General features: G+C 41.9%; 1 long non-coding RNA gene across 1 annotated transcript; it reads left to right on the top strand.

Moving 5' to 3' along the window:
• The first annotated feature begins 708 nt into the window (after positions 1–708).
• Positions 709–1,637, top strand: LOC118942787. The gene is made up of 3 exons (XR_005038439.1): positions 709–1,250; positions 1,342–1,401; positions 1,526–1,637. It is a non-coding gene; the product is annotated as an uncharacterized LOC118942787 (long non-coding RNA).
• The last annotated feature ends 6,603 nt before the right edge of the window (positions 1,638–8,240 follow it).

The raw sequence follows: 8,240 nt of genomic DNA on the forward strand, positions 1-8,240 counted from the left end.
TTAAAATGCAGTTGGTCACAGTAGCAGGTAAAATGATTTGATCTCCACCTTCTCCATATGGTTCAATGTCCAACTGATGGAGGTTTGTAAACCATTTAAAACTGACTGACTGGAACTCAGCTGAACTCTTCAGTCAGTCAGAACCAGTTTGTCTCTGACCACATTGACTCATAGAGTACTTAGATTGGAGCCGAAAGGCGACGTGCAGACGTCTACAACTCCATCTATCTGGGTCAGACCCGACCTAGCAGTGGTGAAACATGTAGGAGGATGACCTGGTTTAAGTGGGTAACACAGATCAGGGGGAGAGAGAAGAGTTGCTAACTCATCCTACCCAGGGATGAACAGAACCAACCTCTTCCAGTAAGTGCCAGACAACCAAACAATTAATGACACAAAATAAACAATGTTTTTAAAACAAATAATGAATCAATCCCTCCTCAGTAGTAGAATCATTACAAGTCATAAAAACAAAATGGAATTGTCTTATCTAAATTATTTCCCAGAAAGGGCATATTTACTATGATATTACAATACAAGTTTAGAAAGTAGGCTGTTAAAGCACATGAGTGGGTCAGGTTCACATTTAGTAGAGAGGAGCACAGTTTAGAAGCCTACAGAACAGCAGTTATCAAGAAGATGGATGTAGAGCACCAGATACTCAGAGACGCATCTCTTCCTTAACGTCAATGGAACTACAGCTGCTTGACGGGGGAATAACCCCAATCATGACCCTTCAACCTCGTTTTATCCATCCAGTAATCTCGAAGTGGTAAACCCTCTCTAGAACGCAAAACCACAACAAACAAATCTAACCTCAGGACTTCGTAGATCAAAAAGAGAGATAACAGCAAGCTCAGCACCAATGCGTCTTGTGCTGGCCACTCCAAGGAAATTTGCCGCAAACGAAATGCTGTTACACTTTTAAGCATCACGTTTCGACTGTGGGAATTTTTGAAAGGTGAAGTGATGGGTATATAACATGAAAGAACAGGTGCAGACTGTCAAACTACAGTTCTGATTCTCTGCTCTTCTCTTCGCCGTTAATTACGACTCTAAACAATAAAACCGAAAAGATGCGCGCTGTGATTTTGGTAACGGTTGGTCTGCTGGCGCTGATTGGACACCTGGATGGACGCGCTCATGGCGAGAAACGACGCGACAGACCAACCTGTCTCCAACGGACGGTCTCTCCCAGACTGATCAAGGAATTACTCAACAAAACACAAACTCTCACTAACTCTTTACCAGTAAGTAGAAAATTGTTTTAATACTGTTTCAAGTCCATTAAATAAGTGTTGTTATGTGCGTAGTAATGAATTTAAATGTATTTTGTTACAGACGTTCCCCAGAAAAATATATGAAAGACTTCTGCCCAAAATCTGTACAACGTGTGCTAAGGTATATTTATAAATCATATTTCTAAATCAAAACATAGACTGTTACTGAACTAATTTTGCATTTTATTAAACAAGTAAGAGTAAGACAAAGCAACAAATCCTGAATTGTTTATTTTCTTTTTTAGAAACAACTTGGCATCTGGGAAATCAACAAGATATTGGATGTCTATTCCAACGTGTTCAACCAGAAATCTTTGGAAGGTCTCTACCCCAAACACTTTGAGGATCTTCTAGCAAGGCTGAAAACTGATGTGCAATCTTGTGTGAGTATTGAACTTTAAGATAGTTCTTTATTTGACCACCTGTTAGAGGAAATGTCATTTCTGTTCATCTGTTCTGTTGTATTGTCATCACATGTTAAGGCTAAACACTGACAGTGGTGTAGCTTCAATGAGGCTAACAGAGGTGTATGACTTCCTCAAGAGCCGATGCAAATCCCACAGTTAGAATAGATACCACTTTATTACTGTATGTAATCAGCAATGTTAATATTATGAATATTATAATATGTAATATTCATAAATATTCATGGAACATTTTAATTAATTTTAACATGATGAACAGGAACTACATTTACACTAACGGGTGACCAAAAATAATAGTCTGAAAGCCTCCAATCAGCCCCACATCCAATCAGCCCCACCTCCAATCAGCCCCACCTCCAATCAGCCCCACCTCCAATCAGCCCCACCTCCAATCAGCCCCACCTCCAATCAGCCCCACCTCCAATCAGCCCCACCTCCAATCAGCCCCACCTCCAATCAGCCCCACCTCCAATCAGCCCCACCTCCAATCAGCCCCACCTCCAATCAGCCCCACCTCCAATCTGATAGGCTGACACCTCTACAATATATTATTAAAAAGGCTCAAAATGGAACCCCTCCCATCACAACAAGGTTCTGGCGCCAACATTTACACAGGGGTTCCTCGAAGACCCTTTTCAGAGAAGTTCCAGGTTCAACTGGAAAGGTTCGGCCAGTGTGGCATCCCAGAAGGTTCCTACAGGCACTTTTACTGTAGACTAGCAGGATGGATGTAGTTGTATACCTGCAGAACACACTGACCGCCCACCCATGTTATTGTAAGATATAGTAGACGGACAGACAAACAGAAATGACAACTGACCGTTCTTCCTCTCTACAGCTGGTGGAGTGCCCAACTAGACCAACATGGACCAAGACAACCATCAGGAAGATGGAGAACACATTTAAGAAGGTGAATATGACTTATCCAACCCTCTTACTCATCTCAACACGATGCTTTATGACAAAACAAAACTCATCTCTAGATCTAATTGACCTGTTTTAATGATTCCTCAACTGTTGACATTTACCTGAGATTGAACTCTTATCTGCACCTCTGTGACTTCACAATCAGTTCCATCCCCTATGGCTTTAGTATCCAATCAGTTCCATCCCCTATGACTTTAGTATCCAATCAGTTCCATCCCCTATGGCTTTAGTATCCAATCAGTTCCATCCCCTATGACTTTAGTATCCAATCAGTTCCATCCCCTATGGCTTTAGTATCCAATCAGTTCCATCCCCTATGACTTTAGTATCCAATCAGTTCCATCCCCTATGACTTTAGTATCCAATCAGTTCCATCCCCTATGGCTTTAGTATCCAATCAGTTCCATCCCCTATGACTTTAGTATCCAAAAGTAGAGTGTGTTTATGATATGTTGTCAACCATTCATTCCCTCTTTTGGCAGCTGGACACCAACGGGACTTACAAGGCCATCGGAGAGTTCAAGACCGTCGTCCTGTGGATCAGTGACATGAGAGAGAGAAAGGAAACGTCAACGGATAAATGCCAGTAGTCTTCCACCCACCCACCCACCCACCCACCCATCCATCCATCCATCCATCCACCCACCCACCCACCCATCCATCCACCCGTCCACCCAACAAGTCGCATTGCTTAATTTGAGCCTCGGTTTTGGAAGGTCTTGTTCCGGAACCTCTTGTTGCATAAATCATTTTTATTCACTTTTTGCAATGTAAACACTAACAAAAGCGATCAACGTTTATTCAAGCTGCTTCTTTGTTAATTCTCCCGCCCCACACAAAAAACATGTGAAAAAGTACATTTTCAGCCCAGGCCTAATATTCTATGAGTAGATTTGGGTTGGACCGGGTTTATGATTTGTGCAAAACCTATTTGGGACAAACGCGTGGCTGTGTGAACATTGCGCCAGTATCTCTCACACAACTAGAAGGAGATTCCTTTTCGATCTCTCTCCCTCTCTGTCCTGGTAGACATGACCCTGTAACTCTCATCTCTCCAGCGTTGCACTTCATCATTTATTTCCTTATAGAATCGCGCGAAGTGTGTAGCACCCCTGATACATTAAAATACATTTGCCAAAGTTAAAGAATTACCGCTGTCTGTTAGAAATAAATTAAATTATTCAGAATAGCCTACTACACCACGAGAAGACCTAAAATTTAGCCACAGAGGATAAATATATATATTTAAATAGCTGTGTATTGTAGCCCAATAATAAGGAACTCTACAGTCGGGAACGCGCAGCAAATCTGTCTTTCTTCGAAGACACCAACAGTGACAATTCGCAAAATAATACGCAGCTTCATCTGTTTGTATTCAACAACTGTTCAACATTCACCTTCTGCTACCATTTCTGTCAAGCCGTTCACGCATTCAGTTTGACTGATATGTTCGATAAATCCAACGAATGCACCACACCGAACGCTCGGCAACTGTCTCTGCAACGCAAACGCAGCGTTTGATTGGAAATGAATGTCATTCTGGTGTAACCAAAATGTCAGACACTGTCGGTGTGATCGAAGCGTCAGTGAAAAAACAGCAGGCAGACAAAACAGGCCTTTCTCAATATTTCAAGTACAATCGAGTATAAACACATGTTGGATAGCAAATGTCTCCTGCTGAAAAGAGAAGACTCTATGCTATAGACTACCATCATATTTATCAACTTCCAATATTGTTTTACTAAGTAAAACGAGAGAGAGATGCTTTTGAGCTGCATCGACCATCACCAGATAGTGAGCTACGTATCATTGGGTGAGTCAGTAAAACTGGAAAGCCATTTTTAGGACTGTAATTTCCTCCTCCTACTGTAGCCTACAATATGTCTCTCCACACACCTTGGACTGGGCTATTGATGGATTCAAGACAAGGTTGTTTTGATTGATCTCAGATTCTGTTTGTCAGAGTCAAAGTACCCTGCCATTTTGATACTTTGTGTGGTGTTAAAACAGATTCTACATCAGACAGCCTGTCTGTGGGAACGTTGGATATTACTGTTGGTTATTCAATTACTGCATCTGAGCTCCTGTATTACTGTAGGTTATTCAATTACTGCATCTGAGCTCCTATATTACTGTAGGTTATTCAATTACTGCATCTGAGCTCCTGTATTACTGTAGTTTATTCAATTACTGCATCTGAGCTCCTGTATTACTGTAGTTTATTCAATTACTGCATCTGAGCTCCTGTATTACTGTAGGTTATTCAATTACTGCATCTGAGCTCCTGTATTACTGTAGGTTATTCAATTACTGCATCTGAGCTCCTGTATTACTGTAGTTTATTCAATTACTGCATCTGCACTCCTATATTACTGTAGGTTATTCAATTACTGCATCTGAGCTCCTATATTACTGTAGGTTATTCAATTACTGCATCTGAGCTCCTATATTACTGTAGGTTATTCAATTACTGCATCTGAACTCCTGTATTACTGTAGGTTATTCAATTACTGCATCTGAGCTCCTGTATTACTGTAGGTTATTCAATTACTGCATCTGAGCTCCTATATTACTGTAGGTTATTCAATTACTGCATCTGAGCTCCTATATTACTGTAGGTTATTCAATTACTGCATCTGAGCTCCTATATTACTGTAGGTTATTCAATTACTGCATCTGAGCTCCTATATTACTGCATCTGAACTCCTATATTACTGTAGGTTATTCAATTACTGCATCTGAGCTCCTATATTACTGTAGTTTATTCATTTACTGCATCTGAGCTCCTATATTACTGTAGTTTATTCATTTACTGCATCTGAGCTCCTATATTACTGTAGGTTATTCAATTACTGCATCTGAGCTCCTATATTACTGTAGGTTATTCAATTACTGCATCTGAGCTCCTAGAGTCCACGACTCTCCTTTTCTTCATCAAGTGTTCTACTCTGCTAGACATCACCTCTCTTAAACAGGTGTTCTACTCTGCTAGACATCACCTCTCTTAAACAGGTGTTCTACTCTGCTAGACATCACCTCTCTTAAACAGGTGTTCTACTCTGCTAGACATCACCTCTGTTAAACAGGTGTTCTACTCTGCTAGACATCACCTCTCTTAAACAGGTGTTCTACTCTGCTAGACATCACCTCTCTTAAACAGGTGTTCTACTCTGCTAGACATCACCTCTCTTAAACAGGTGTTCTACTCTGCTAGACATCACCTCTCTTAAACAGGTGTTCTACTCTGCTAGCTAGACATCACCTCTCTTAAACAGGTGTTCTACTCTGCTAGACATCACCTCTCTTAAACAGGTGTTCTACTCTGCTAGACATCACCTCTCTTAAACAGGTGTTCTACTCTGATAGACATCACCTCTCTTAAACAGGTGTTCTACTCTGCTAGACATCACCTCTCTTAAACAGGTGTTCTACTCTGCTAGCTAGACATCACCTCTCTTAAACAGGTGTTCTACTCTGCTAGACATCACCTCTCTTAAACAGGTGTTCTACTCTGCTAGACATCACCTCTCTTAAACAGGTGTTCTACTCTGCTAGACATCACCTCTCTTAAACAGGTGTTCTACTCTGCTAGACATCACCTCTCTTAAACAGGTGTCCTACTCTGATAGACATCACCTCTCTTAAACAGGTGTTCTACTCTGCTAGACATCACCTCTCTTAAACAGGTGTTCTACTCTGCTAGACATCACCTCTCTTAAACAGGTGTTCTACTCTGCTAGACATCACCTCTCTTAAACAGGTGTTCTACTCTGCTAGACATCACCTCTCTTAAACAGGTGTTCTACTCTGCTAGACATCACCTCTCTTAAACAGGTGTTCTACTCTGCTAGACATCACCTCTCTTAAACAGGTGTTCTACTCTGCTAGACATCACCTCTCTTAAACAGGTGTTCTACTCTGCTAGACATCACCTCTCTTAAACAGGTGTTCTACTCTGCTAGACATCACCTCTCTTAAACAGGTGTTCTACTCTGCTAGACATCACCTCTGTTAAACAGGTGTTCTACTCTGCTAGACATCACCTCTCTTAAACAGGTGTTCTACTCTGCTAGACATCACCTCTCTTAAACAGGTGTTCTACTCTGCTAGACATCACCTCTCTTAAACAGGTGTTCTACTCTGCTAGACATCACCTCGCTTAAACAGGTGTTCGCTACTTTCACCTCCATATTAAAACATATTCTGTCAAAGTCTCCAGTCATGTTGTAGCGGCCGTCGGTGGTGGAAGAAGGTGAGGACCAAGGTGCAGCGTGGTAAGTGACCAAGGTGCAGCGTGGTAAGTGACCAAGGTGCAGCGTGGTAAGTGACCAAGGTGCAGCGTGGTAAGTGACCAAGGTGCAGCGTGGTAAGTGACCAAGGTGCAGCGTGGTAAGTGACCAAGGTGCAGCGTGGTAAGTGACCAAGGTGCAGCGTGGTAAGTGACCAAGGTGCAGCGTGGTAAGTGCTCATGATTTTTAATATAATCAAAACGGAACACTGAATAACAAAACAACACAGAAACAACCGGAACAGTTCTGTCTGGTGTAGACACACAAAGACTGAAAACAACCACCCACAAAACATAATGGAAAACAGGCTACCTAAATATGGTTCTCAATCAGGGACAACGATTGACAGCTGCCTCTGATTGAGAACCATACCAGGCCAAACACAGAAATAGAAAATCATAGAAAAACTAACATAGACAACGCACCCAACTCACGCCCTGACCATACTAAAACTAACATAGACAACCCACCCAACTCACACCCTGACCATACTAAAACTAACATAGACAACCCACCCAACTCACACCCTGACCATACTAAAACTAACATAGACAACCCACCCAACTCACACCCTGACCATACTAAAACTAACATAGACAACCCACCCAACTCACGCCCTGACCATACTAAAACTAACATAGACAACCCACCCAACTCACACCCTGACCATACTAAAACTAACATAGACAACCCACCCAACTCACGCCCTGACCATACTAAAACTAACATAGACAACCCACCCAACTCACACCCTGACCATACTAAAACTAACATAGACAACCCACCCAACTCACGCCCTGACCATACTAAAACTAACATAGACAACCCACCCAACTCACACCCTGACCATACTAAAACTAACATAGACAACCCACCCAACTCACACCCTGACCATACTAAAACTAACATAGACAACCCACCCAACTCACACCCTGACCATAGTAAAACTAACATAGACAACCCACCCAACTCACACCCTGACCATACTAAAACTAACATAGACAACCCACCCAACTCACACCCTGACCATACTAAAACTAACATAGACAACCCACCCAACTCACGCCCTGACCATACTAAAACTAACATAGACAACCCACCCAACTCACGCCCTGACCATACTAAAACAAAAGACAAAACAAAGGAACTAAGGTCAGAACGTGACACGTGTAAAATGACACAGAATTAGATGAAATGTGTTGATAAAACGCCACATTTTTTTCCCGGATCCCAGGCTACTAAAAATGTTCCCCATGTGTGTAACTTCAGTAAGAGCCTCAACTCTTCTGCTCGTTGTCACTACGCAAATACGACGATAT

The sequence above is a fragment of the Oncorhynchus mykiss genome, chromosome 21 (assembly GCF_013265735.2).
Source record: "Oncorhynchus mykiss isolate Arlee chromosome 21, USDA_OmykA_1.1, whole genome shotgun sequence".
Taxonomy (NCBI): Eukaryota; Metazoa; Chordata; class Actinopteri; order Salmoniformes; family Salmonidae; genus Oncorhynchus; species Oncorhynchus mykiss.